Below are 14,394 nucleotides of genomic sequence, written 5' to 3' on the forward strand. Positions count from 1 at the left end.
TCAAATGTGGTTAAAGAGGGGAAGTTGAAAATAGCTCTATATCAAGGCACAGTGGTCAGGTTTACCTGTTGATCATGTTCCATCTCTAATACTCATGGAGAAGTACTGCAAGACACGAGAGAGAGCGAGCTAGCGAGCGAGGACTTGACCTTTGTCAAATATGGTTTAAGAGGGAAAATGAGAATGCTGTCTTTGCGCATTGATCATTTCTCAGTTTTCTGATCCAGAATGTCTGCAGTTGTTTGTAAATTTTTCTAGTTTCAGGTGGTAAAAGCTTCCTGCTCATTACGTTATGGCTGGGATCTGCTTTTGCAGGTATAGTCTTTATTTCTGTTTATTTCTCTCTTTTTGCTAGTTTTAATTTAATATTGTAATTCTCAATTTCTTTCTGTTTCTGTCTCTCTCTTTCTTTATGTTATTGCATTATATATTTCTATCGTATGTTAGAAGATATCTCATTCAAGAATCCTTTTCCTTCTAGCATTAAGTGCTGAGAGTGAATTGGGATTTTCGTTTTTCTTCTTCTGTAAGAAATTTAGAATGGTGCATGTATGGTTCATTGTCTGATGCTGTTTACAGAAATCTGGACTTAGATATATTATACGTGAGCAATCTATCTTGTGTTTTATGCGTAAAAGTTAGGCTGATTTAAAAGATGTATGTTAGACAATGATGTTTTTAATTTCAACCAGATAATATTAATGTTGATAATTATTAGATCACTCACTTTTTCTTTTTTAATAAATGATATTAATATTAAAGTTGACATTTCTTGATCAATTGTTGAATGAATTATATATTAGATGATATATAAGGATGCAATCTCGTGACAAAAGGTCGTAGTTCTTCAAATGACAAGTTTTTGCTTCATCTCACATTTCATACTTGCTATAGAAATTATGCGTTGAATTTTTTGCATATTTCATATTTTTCTTATCAAATATTCCAATGTATAACGACAGCTTCCTTTTATGCAGTTCTTTTACCAATTTCTCTTTATTATTTAATAACTAAAATCCCTGCTTTTTTGACATTCTCAGTTCTACAGATAATACTTGATGGTTGAGCATGCCCCTTAACAGGGCCTGCGGCACCCCATGAAGAGGACGAGCCTGCTGATGTATGCCTATGAATGACGAGCCTTGCAGCTGGCTAGCAAGATACAGAAAACTGGAAGGAAAATATGTAGGATTTCTTATTCACTGGTCCCTGTGCGGTTTGGGAGATCTTATTTATGGAAACGAGACATATATCCCTTATGCTGTACCCAATGGAATTTCATTTAGCGTCAAGGCGCGAGTTCACATTATTGCTCAATAACCCTCTTGCCGCTCCAGGCTTGGTACCAACTATTAGGATTAGAAGCTAGGTGATCAAGCTTCTATGTCCTTGGGCTTTATATGTTGAAAACACTGACTTTTCATTTGTTTTCTTTAATTAGTTGCTGAACCCTGATGTTCTTTTCATTGTTTTCCTCAGGAACTATGTGATATCTTCAGACGACTGTAAATTCAAGACCTGGGGATAGTGTAAGATTCTGTACCATAAAACTCAATTGGGATTTTAAATCCCAAGTTTAAGTTCGCAGCGACGTTCACATTGTTAGCAAAGGATAATTTGTGCGTCTAGCCGAGCTTAAAAGTAATTTTATTTTAGAACATGTTTGGTTATGTTATTTTTTTGTATGTATTTTGTAAATGTAGCTAAGCTTTTACTTGTCAAGTAGATGGATAAATTTTAATATAAATAAATATTTTGATCAAAATTTGGCATATATTATATATTTCGATAGTAGCAAGTTTCTTTACTTAAGTGCAAAGGACAGAAGTGAGGTAATTTCAGCCTTTTTGGCAGCCGCAATGTGAAGGTTCGATTCTTGAGATATGAAATTGGACTCTTTGTGGGGTACCAGTGTACAAGCAAGTTCTTATTCTCTGACCTGCTGGGACACATCCCGCGATTTATCTCTCTCACGATGCTTCAGGGGCGGTGCAGTGGGAGCCCTCAAGGTTGAGGTTCAACCTTTTTTTTTTTAAAAAAAAAAAAAGAGGTTTTCATCTTAAAGTAATTTTTTATTGACAAAATAAGTTACTACTTTCAAAATTTGATCAAAAAAATTAGGACTTATTAGGAAAAATGTAGTCTCTCTCTTGCAACAATCTTGGAAAAATTAGGATTGAGTTCAACCTTTCACATGGTGAGCTTATGTGTCTTCGACCTTTAAATGCGTGATTTGGATCGTGAACTTATCTAGATATGTAAATTTTGATCTCAACGTGACTAAAATTGGATGTAAAATCAGCTTGACTTTCAGATCAGTTGGAGAGAAAATGTAAAGCAGTTTGATAGTACTGCTCTTCAAACTTTTAAGTCACGTATTAAAGTGATTTAGATCATCACTTTTACGGATTAAGGATGTATAATGACGTTGCTACGTTAAAGGTTGAAAGCATTGTCCAATTTTCCCAACAGCCTTGTCAGGGCCATTATTGCTGGAATAAGAATAGCCACGCATCTCTTACTGATTTTGACACTACATTTACAAATTTATGGTTTGTTTTCTTCTCTCATCTTCATCCTTATCCAATTTCGACCTCAATTATGTGCTGGCTGCCGACCACTGGAAACAATTTCTTTATAAATTAATTTGAAGATGATTTTCTATGAATGTTTTCATAATAGTAACATCAGAGTGGATTACATGTGTGTGACGATTCGCTTTGCAAATGAGACAATGTCAGAAGGGCAACTTCTAGTAAAACACAGGTGTCGTGGAGTTACCCAACTTGTAAATCATGTCTGTTCGGACTATAGTGAATTGTAACAACTACTTTTGTGTCACATATAGCTCATTGAAGATCTACTTGTGAGACCATTGAATCAGTATTTGTCATTTCTTGAAGAATGATAGATCAAGCAACGAACTACGTAATGTTATAATTCATACAATCCAATGCTCGTCACTCCCTCGATTCTTGAAATGGTGCTACCAACTGAAATCCTGGATGCACCATAATTAGGATTGAAGTGAAGAAATTATAAGCGAGCACGAGGGAGGCAAAAGAGAATCACAAGATATAGATACAATACTTTTAGGACAATGTTATGTGTACATAATAGTATTACATCCCCCGCCCCCAGGGCACATCTCCAAGTGGTAAAAGGGGAGGGTGGAGAAATTCAGCTTTACTTGAGGCTGCCGCGTCAAGGGTTCGAATCCTGAAATATGGATTTGGCTCTTGGGTAAGTGCAAGTGTACAAGCAGCCTTCCACCCTGTATCCTTGAAGGCATAATCTGCGATTTACCTCCCTCACGATACTCCAGGACAGGGGCGGTGGGGGACCCTTAAGGTTGGGGTTTAACCTTTAATAGTATTACATCCCCCGTACAATAAAATATTTATGTGCCCCCTCATTGTGAGAGGGGTGTAGGTCATTGTGTATATCTCGTAGCAATATCCATACTTTTATGTGGCCAGAGTAATTGAAGTTAGGTCCCACTTGATTTGGACCACATTTGTGTTTTCTATAAATAACCAAGCATGTTCTTAATGTGCTTCGATTGCAATATAACAGTCATATGTAGGTCCTACATGATCATTATATCATCTTCAGTTCATGAACTAATCCAGATATATGAAGTTTGTCGAGTTACCAACATATTTACCACGGGTCATGACTGAAATCAACTATGCAACTCTTTCCAATCGAGTTGTTCATAGCTCTAGATCGATAAGTCAGGCTAAACTTTTATATGTATTCCATTTTTTCTTAATTTCAATTTTAGCTATCCATATTCTTCTTTGAAGTTAAAAAAAAGAAAAGAAAAGAAAAGAAAAAGAAATTGATTGCTTTTATACAGATCAGAAAAAGGAAAAAAGGTTCACGGAATTGTTTGTGGAGAAGCATCTTTTTCTTATTGTGGGAGGGGATAAGAAAAGTGGACATGACATTGGATCTTGTCATCTTGTGAACTACCATTTCCACCACTGATCCATCCTTCTATAAAGCTAATTTTGATGCCTATTAACAAAAATTGTAAAAAATAAATTTTGTCTTTCCGTTTTTTTTCATTTTTTTTTTGAGATTGTATGTTTAAATTTAAAAAAAAAAAAATATATATATATATATATAATATATTTCTAATATTCATACAAAATATTTAATTGAGAGAATGTGGTTTTAAAAATGATTTTTTAAAGAATGGTATGGGAACAGGACAAAGTAGTTTTTAAATTTTTCTAATAATTGTACAATCAATTTCTTAGTGAAATATTTATTCTTACAAAACTTAAAATAAGATTTTTATACAAATAAATTTAGAGTCAAGTTGAGTCATATTCCAAGATATTACTAGTTTGAATTTATGCGTGCATAGTTGATTGGCATTAGAGGTTGGCATTTTTTCCTAGAGCCAGTGGAATCGGATCAAAATCGAATGTTCAATTTTGGTTCCTTTATTAAATGGATCAATTTTGTGACCGTGTATCGAGAATCGATTGGTCCGATCTAGTTCTTGGTACTACTTTAAGAATCAATATTGAATTTAGTCTCTCTTGGTTGGAATATTGCATAAACAATTCTGCCATAGGGACAGGGTCAATGACAGAATTTTAACCCACATATGTACTTGACATTTTTTCATTGACAGTTAAAAAAAGAAAAAACTGACCATCAAAAACTGTCACTTCTTTCCCTAGAAAATTCCCCTATCATTAACCTTGTTTGTTCACCATTTTCCTTGCATAAATAATTAAATATGCGCCAAATAATTGAACACTAGACCATAAAATTATCACACGTCAGAATTCACCATCCATACACTTCTTCTTTCTTTTACAATAAAACTTAATGAATAATCAACATTTAAATCTAAATTATTATAGTCCCATTTGGCCCCCATTCTCTTTCATTTTTTCCCCTTATTTTCAACCACTCAATCTTTCATAAAATAATATTACATGTAAATTGAAAACGTTTAATTCTATTTCAACCATATATTCTTCAAAAAAATATTATTCCAAACATCAAAATTTGGAAAAAAAAAAAAATATATATATATATATATATGGGGACCAAATGGGGGCATAGATTTAATGCAACTCCAATAAGAGAAATTGTATTTTTAGTTCAATCTTTTGTAAGAACTTAAAATTTTCGTTGTTTTCAAAGTGGTTGATCATCAGAATCAAGATCTTCTCCTTAAAGATAATCTGATTATAAATACTGCATACATTAATATATATTGTTGTAAGAATTTTTTATCCAAATTTTACAGTTTATATTGTGTTTGATAATGTATTCTTGTTATGCTCTTATCAATTTATCTCAAGCCTTGGAGTATATTTTGTTTGTTGTCTTATTTAATTAACTCTATTTTATCTATTTTTAATCTAACAATTAGTTTAATACTTTATTTTCATAAATTTTTTAATACAAAGAATCAGATCGATATTTTTGGTTTCGGTTCAATCCTATAGTTATATGGAACCAATAATTTCATTTTTAAAATTTTTATTCGTACTCGATCCGGTTTGATTTCCTTTGAAATCAGACCGAATTGAACAAAAAATCGAACCGGAACTAAATCATGCTCACTTCTAATTGGTATGAGATTGTCCAATGTCGGTGGCCCATAATCTAATCCATATGTGGATCTAAGGCAAAAACATTTTAGTCATTGTCTAATAGTCAAAAACTGAGAAGATAAAGAGGAATTAATAAAAAGTCATTGATTCGACATATTACAAATTAATCACTATTTATGTTCTGCACGCATTAAACACGGATTGTGTTGAGCTTGACATGAACTCCTGTTTCACAATCATTATAATGGAATATTTTATTTTTTTTTTGAAAAAATGAGTTTTAAAATAGTAATTTTTCTAGAATATGTAATTAAAAAATAGGAAAAAGTATTGAAGTTTACGTGCAAAATGTTTTATTATGAAAATATTATTGAAAATGAGTTTGAGACAGTTTTAAATAATTTTTGTAACTTCTTATAAAAAGGGAAACAATATATTACTATGGATGGAATAATAAACTAATCCGAAAATACTGTACAAGAGAAGAAAATGACGTCATTTTTTGTACCTTTTTTTATTGTTTTCGGCTAAAACCATACCGTTTCCATTTTTTCACTCCTACGACCATTCCTTTGCTCTTCTTTTGACTTGATGGAGGCGAAAGAAAACCATCGAAAAAATCAAACAACGACTACACCGCATTTTCTTCATCCTTCTACGATTTGGGTCGGCACTCCTTCGTGTGGGCACTCCTTCTGCGATTTACTGCTTCTAGAAGCATTCGTTGAATTATTGTTTGCTGGGATTGTTCACTACTTCTATTGCTTTTATGGTGGCTTGACTTGTGCATTCACCAGTGGTAAATGATCTTGTTCTCCATTCATTTATTTATTTCATGTTTTCTTTTATAAAAAAATTGCTAATTAAGATAGAGGTTTTGGATATCATCTTGTTATTGTAGTTATAAATTGTTGATTGGAATATGAGTTGCAAAGAAACTCAGGAAGCCTTCTTTTACTAGAAATGAACTTTAAATTGTGGTTTTATGACAAAATTTCACGTTGTCATCTCTCATCTCTTGGTGTCTTAAATGGGGTTGTAGGAGAAAAGAAAGATAAATAGCGTGAAGAAATAGGGGAAAATAGATTTTGCGTAAACAAATAAAGAAAAAGTAGGGAAAGCAGAGAGGAAAAAAAGAAAAAAAATTACTAATAAAAAAAAAAGAAAATCTCTCCGCACTGCGCGAAGAGATCAACTCTCTCCGCACTGTGCGGAGAGTTTTGCTATGGTGCGGAGAGATGGCAAACCAAACTCTCCGCACATGGTTTGCCATCTCTCCGCACTATATGTTTTTTGTGATTGTATTTGTTTTAGCTTTTGATCTCATTTTTGGTAAACAATATGTTATAGTTAAGATTTCTTCGTCATTGAAGAAAAAAAACATTTCCGAACTGTTCGGATTGTGCGGCGAGTGGTCTCTCCGCAATGTTCGAAGAGATCAAGCAATTGATCTCTCCGAACTGTGCAGAGAGTGATTTTTTTATTTTTTTTCAATCGATATCATTGCTTGATAAGTGCATTTCCATTTTTTATGTACAATTATATTTTATTTATTTATATAAAATGCTTTAAAAATAATAATTATTAAGCTAATAAAAAATATAGTAAAAAAAGTATACAAATCAAATTTCTCAAAAAAATTAGTAACAAAAAAGTAAAAAAAAAATGCATTTACCTATTTTTAATTTCGTCTAATTTACTAAAAAAAAATTGCACATGTTGTGTGGAGTCTCCGCACAATTTGTGTAGATTCCGCACAAATTGCAAAATTTGTGCAGAGTCTCCGCAAAAGTGAGGATTCCCTTTTTTTTTTTTGGCTGAATCATGCAATTAATATTTTTTTATTTTTTTATTTTATTAGTTAAAAATATATATTAAATCTAATAAAAAAATATAACTACAAGAATAAGTTTTTTTTTAAAAAAAAAAAAACAACTTTCCCCCATATATGCAGAGACTCCGCACATTTTTTGTACAGAGTCTCCCCATGTCGGGAGTAATGTGCGGACACTCCGCACTCCGTCCGCACAATGAGGTCAGACATTTCGCACAAATTGTGCGAAGTCTCCGCACAATTCGCATAGATTATATGAAGTGTCCGCACAATGTGCTGTGTGGACAGAGTACGCACACTCCGCACAGATTGTACTTTTTTTTAACTTTTTTTTTCCTTTTTTTTTCTTTTATCAATTTTTTTTTAAGTAGAAATATGAGATTTTTTGTATAATCTATTAAGTGGTCATCAAATTTGTTGAATCCTAAAAGTTAGATTTCTCTTTGATTTCCTAATTCTATGAAGTTTTTAAATTAAATTGTTTATCGCCTTCTGGTGATATAGATTCTCTGTAAGTTAGAAAACCATAGATAAAAAAAAAACTCCTCTGCATAGTTGGAGAGTTCACTTGAACTCTCCGCATAGTCCGGAGAGTTTCTTCCAACCCTCCGCATAATGCGTAGAGTTCACGTGAACTCTTCTAATTGTGGGAAGAGTTCAAACACTATGCGGAGGGTTGGAAGAAACCCTCCGCACAGTGCGGAAACTTGGAGACTTGAACTCCGAACAATCCGGAGAGTCACTTTAGGAGACAAATGGGGGGAAGTTATGGTACACCCACAAGGCAGTCTTATGTAGGGAAAAAGGGTCATATGAACATAATGTGCTATGTTTGTGATGAGAGAGGAAACAGCAAGCAACATCATTCCACGCCACTTGTTACATTGGATGTAAGTACCCTAAAATTGATACCAATAAATTTCTGACAACCAAAATTTTCCTATTTTGTATTTTAAAACTTGTTTGATGCAACATTGGAGGAAGTGAATTCTCAACCAACAAGAGTACAAAGCGCAAGTATAAGTTTACAATTTCAAGTACATGATTGAATATCAATTATGTTATTACTTTTTTTTTCATCTATGTTGTTCAACGTTGTAGGGGAAGATTTTTGTAAGAAGAGGACATCGTCCATCGACCAACTGGCATCAGCTGCAGACTATTTGGAGAAAAAAATGACGAACCACGGGCAGAAATGTCGTAGGAAATGGTGGATAGTTTTCAAGAGATAGAAGCTGTTGCATTTTCGCAACTAAGGATATCTAGAGTTTATTCCAGGCTACATGTGAAGATGGCTTTGCCGAAGTTAAAATCTGGATATAGCTTACATGCAAACGAAGGAGGATATTACTTGTAGCTTCTTTATTTTGAAATGAATGAATGTACATTTATGTAGCACGTTTTTGTTACGTATAGAACAAGTACTTTTTCAGTTTTTGGTGTAGGCTTATATCACTTTTTGTGTAATGACATATTAGCAAGATTAATATATTTACCATCTTGCAAAGATAAGTTTTTATTAAGTTTAATTCATTTGCTTGACGTACATATGCTGGAAAGTCTTGCAAAAATCCATTAACATGATCCACGATTTTACCCAACAAACATTAAAAAACACCAATCCGGAGTCAAAATTCCAGAACAACGTGATTCACTACAATTTTATTCAATTATATAGACACATACACTACTTCAATTACATCTTCCAAGACTTCGTGCTAATATTATAATAACCAAATTCAAAGGAATAACCTAATAACAAAATATGGGAAACCGGCACTAAAAGCGATCTTGTACATTTTCATAGAAAATTTTATGGTTTTCTTCTTTAAGTCTATTATTCGATCGTATCAACCCATTTACTACTATCTTGTACCCGTCATTTGGTGTCGTGTCGGTCCAATCAAAGAAATTGCAAGCCTTACACATTTCAGAGGATCGGTCTCTATCCATTAAGTCTTCACACGTCCCATATGTCCACAATAATGATAGTACAAGAATTACTAACTAAGAAGGGGTGAATTGATTTTTGAAATTTTTTCGAAAATTAATCTTTTATCATGCAAGTTAAGAACAAAGAGATCAATCAAATAATAAGCGTAAATAAAATAATGATAAGTAAAGAGAAAAAAGTGTACAAACGATATAATTATGAAGGTTCGATCCAAACCAATGATCTGCGTCCTTTGTTACTAAGTTTTTTGTCACGAGCAAGGTCATTTCACTATATTAATTGACTTATGGTGCAATCAAAACCCTTACAACTCTTTTGATGACTTACAAAAAAGAGCCCAATTATTATATAATATTGAGCCTTAAGGCCTTTTACAATGAAGCTTCGAATGGAAGATGCATTATTGACGCACAAAAGACTTTTGCAGTCACCAGATTAAAGTATGGATTTATTGTGTGGTGTTAAAAATTTTTTAAATAATCATAATAAATCTTCTTATTATGCTAATAAAATTACAATAATTTTTTATTTTTTTTACAAATAGTATAAAAAAAAAATCAATTTTATTTTCAACAAAAAAACACATTTAAAAATTAGCAATTTCATAACCAACATTTTTTTTAAAATTTTCAAAAATGCAATTATGAAAAAGGAAATAATATTGAATTACAAAAACCAATATCTGCCGTATTAAAGACAATGTGTGCAGTAAATACGATATGATGTAAATACGATATATTGTAAACACGAGATGATACAAATACGGTATGTTATAAATACGGTATGCTGCAAATATGGTATGTTGTAAATACGATATGCTGCAACTACGGTAAGCTATAAATACGAATTGCTGTGAATACAGTAAGTGTAAATATGGTTGGCACCGTTTGCAGCCTACTTACCGTATTTGCAGGCAACTTACCGTATTTACAACTTACCATATATGTTGCCCAACATATTTGCAGCTTATCATATATATGCTACATACCATATTTGCAACTTACCGTATATATCGATTTTTGCACTTACAAATACCGAGAATGCAGAACACTGTACATTCACTTACTCAACCGAATGTCAGAAAAAAAATTTCAGATATTTATCTTTTCGACATAAGCATAAAATAAATATTAAAATATATGAAGCACAAAATATAAACGCATATGAATATGCAAGTCGATTTATAACTTTGTGCTGAATCTTCAATTTTTCAATATTGAATTAGAAATATAATCTCCACATTCAACTCAATCATATCAGCACTATCAAAGAATACAGGCAAAATAGTTTGTATATTTCTTATTCAAGCATGAAATATAAAAGCATGTTTTTTTTTCTAGAAAACACAATACTGTTGCAATTGTAAAAATAATTTGCAACTATTTTCTTATATCATTGAAATATTTCTAGATATTGCTTCAAAAACTTTTCAAAAAACTAAAATTCATACGCTAAGAAAAATACGATAAATAGAAAATTCATGTAACGCACGTGATAGTAACTAGTATTTTAATAACTGTCCAATTGGACAAAGTTCGACATGGATCAAAGAAATGTGGCTCAAGTAAGTTGGACACCAACTATTTAAATTTAGAGGTCAAGACTTCAACTCAATTTATAAACCTCAAACGTCAAGATATCAATTCAATTTTTTATTTCACGTAAAGAATAAAGGAATATTGTATTATAAACCAACCATAAAAAATTCAAATATAATCATAATGGAAACCCAAAATTCGTCCGTTCAACCTTTTTAAACAAGAATTATTCTTGGGGTATATAATCGTGTACATAAGATGTCTATTTTGTACACCCAGCGCCCCTTCTATGTATCTCCTATGTACCTCAAAAATAACCCTTTAAACAAACCTAGAACATATGGCTTCCTGGATAATATCAAATTAATCCAAATTGGACCACATAATTACAAAAGTATACACATACATGCATAACTAGCTAGCATTTCGTAGATGCCTTTCCCACTTCCACAACTGGACAAATACTCCCCAAGTCCTACCCGTAACCCTTTTAAGCCAAGGATTTATTTAAATAATATTTTGTTTAAACATTTATTTTCATATTTAACATCAAGAATACGTATTGAATTTTATATTTTAAAGTTTAACCTTATTTTTTAAAATACTTGTTCAGAAATGCCAAATTAAACAAGTTTTTGATGTTTTCAAAACTGAAAACCGAAACTTGAAAACAGAAAATTAAAAGCATACTAAGGATTTGATTAATTAAAAATACAAACTTGCACTAGCCGAATGTGTTCGAGAAGCGTTTATAAGCGTTTTACACTATAAATAGATAAAATTTAATAATAAATAAGTTACTAGTACTAACCTCAAATTATGAATAAAAAATATTTGAGAAGTAATAAATATTCTTTAAATAATTAAATATATACTAGGGGTGTGTTTGTCCCCCATTATTTGGGAAGAATGTATTATGAAATAGAGATTGATGTTGAAATGCGCGGTTAAAAAAGTATGAAAAGTTTTTAATTTATGTGAAATATTATTTTAATGAATAATGTGTAGTTGAAAATGAATACTGTAGAAAAAATAATGGAAAAGAATGTGAGAAAATGGATGACAAACAGGGGCTATATTCTACTTGCATTAACCCTCTAAAATCATCTTCAATGAGTTGAGATCTGTTGTTCATCCAATTAATGACTAACACATCATTTTAAATTAGCATATCCAATATTTCCCTTACTGACACTTGGGCTAAAAATTAGGTGACACTTTAATGTAAAATAATGTGTCAATCATTCATGGATGGACAACAAATTTTTTATAGCAAATCTCAAGTCATCTCCAATGGTCTACACTAAATTTGTCGTTAGCGTAGACCATTGGATATGGTTTTACACTAAATTTTACATCAGATTTTATTTTGAGTTATTTAATTACAAATTATATTACAAAAATGTTAAATTATAAAATATATTCACTGAACTAAAATATTGCATTTATTAATAAATAAATAAAATTAAACATAATACCGACATTAAACTATTTTAAATAACTATCCGTTATTAATTGATTAGAATTTTGAAATAAATATTAAATAAAAATAATCAACACAGATAGAAGAAACAGTTTTTGTCAAGTAGAAAGAAGGGCAAAATGAAGTCATTGAAAATTCTTATATTTGGTGCATGTAGCACTACTCATTACATTATATTTCACCCCGTCGTGGAGGAGGTTTTATTAAAAAATAAGATGCACTAAAGTCCAAATTAATAAGAATTGTGCTATATGTACGTAATAGATTTTATATACAAATAATATGATGAGATATAATTAAGTCGGAATTTCTTTAATAATTTTTTTTCACACTTTCTTTTTGACAACTCGTCTGCACATAAATCATTATATAACTACTTATGTACAACTAACACTATTCAACTGATAAGGTTGTACTACATTATATAATAGGCTAATAGAATGGTTTTACATCACATGATGTAGTGAGATATGATTAAAAAATAATTTTTTTAATCAAATAAAAACTAATAGTAATTTGAAAAGTCAGTCCTGTTTGATTCACATTATTTTCAAAATATATTTTTTTCTCTTCTTTTTAATTATGATTTGTTCAATAAAATAATATTACACGCAAATAAAAAAAATCCTTATTTTTGAACCACACATTCTCAATTAATCTTTTATTCCAAAATACATTCTCACCAAAAAAAATGGAGCTTAGACATGCACTCATTTTCAATGTCATTTCCAATTTCCCAAGCAATCATGCTACACATGCATTTTTTTAACATAGAGGTTGACATTATGCCATGCGACGACTTATAACTGGACAATTTTAGAAAAAATAATTTCTCGTTCAAATACTTTTTGAACTTCATGCCTTGTTTGATTCCTACTCTTCTCAAAATACATTTTTCTTTCTCTTCTTTTTAACCACACATTATTCATTAAAATAATATTACATGTAATTCAATAAAATTTTCTTATTTTTTAACCAAACATTTTTTATTAATCTATTATTCTAAAATATATTTTTTTCATAAAATTGGGGCTCAAACACCTCTCAAGTCTATTGTGAAAAACGGCCATACTTTTCATTTTTTGACATTTTTGCCCTCATTTCACCATTTCTTTGCGCTGGGCGTCCTTCCGTCAGTTTATCTATTAATTAAATACAAAAATGCCTTTTTCGTTCAATAAGCAAGGGTAAAATTGTCCTCACTCATCTAAACCCCTTCTTCCCGCCATCAACTTAATCCATAAGTAACAATAACAATAATGTGAATATGAAAATACTTTAAATGATTACATTAAATAAAGAAAAATGTCGTGAAAAACATTATATTTCACAATTCCACAACTACTGCTACTATAATGTTGGGTTACTGGAAAAATTTAGAAACACATAAATTGAATTGGCATAAAATTGGGGCTCAAACACCTCTCAAGTCTATTGTGAAAAACGGCCATACTTTTCATTTTTTGACATTTTTGCCCTCATTTCACCATTTCTTTGCGCTGGACGTCCTTCCGTCAGTTTATCTATTAATTAAATACAAAAATGCCTTTTTCGTTCAATAAGCAAGGGTAAAATTGTCCTCACTCATCTAAACCCCTTCTTCCCGCCATCAACTTAATCCATAAGTAACAATAACAATAACGTGAATATGAAAATACTTTAAATGATTACATTAAATAAAGAAAAATGTCGTGAACAACATTATATTTCACAATTCCACAACTACTGCTACTATAATGTTGGGTTACTGGAAAAATTTAGAAACACATAAATTGAATTGGTGGTCAATTTATAAAGATTAATATTGGATGTTCACTTCCATTTTATGCTTATTAAAGGTAAAACCCACCGAATAAATTGAGAAAAACGAGTGAAAATAGGTGTTGTAAAGTACGTGGTGCTACATTATATCTACAAACTGCGTTACACTACATGTGCACTGAATGAACAAAAACAAAAGCCAAAAAAATTAACAGGAGAACCTGGCTGGTAGCTTC

General features: G+C 31.3%; 1 long non-coding RNA gene across 1 annotated transcript; it reads left to right on the top strand.

The window, feature by feature from the left end:
• The first annotated feature begins 6 nt into the window (after positions 1-6).
• Positions 7-1,774, top strand: LOC111388694. Its single transcript, XR_002701629.1, has 3 exons — positions 7-315; positions 1,041-1,369; positions 1,480-1,774. It is a non-coding gene; the product is annotated as an uncharacterized LOC111388694 (long non-coding RNA).
• The last annotated feature ends 12,620 nt before the right edge of the window (positions 1,775-14,394 follow it).

This window comes from Olea europaea, unplaced genomic scaffold (assembly GCF_002742605.1).
Source record: "Olea europaea var. sylvestris unplaced genomic scaffold, O_europaea_v1 scaffold520, whole genome shotgun sequence".
Lineage (NCBI taxonomy): Eukaryota > Viridiplantae > Streptophyta > Magnoliopsida > Lamiales > Oleaceae > Olea > Olea europaea.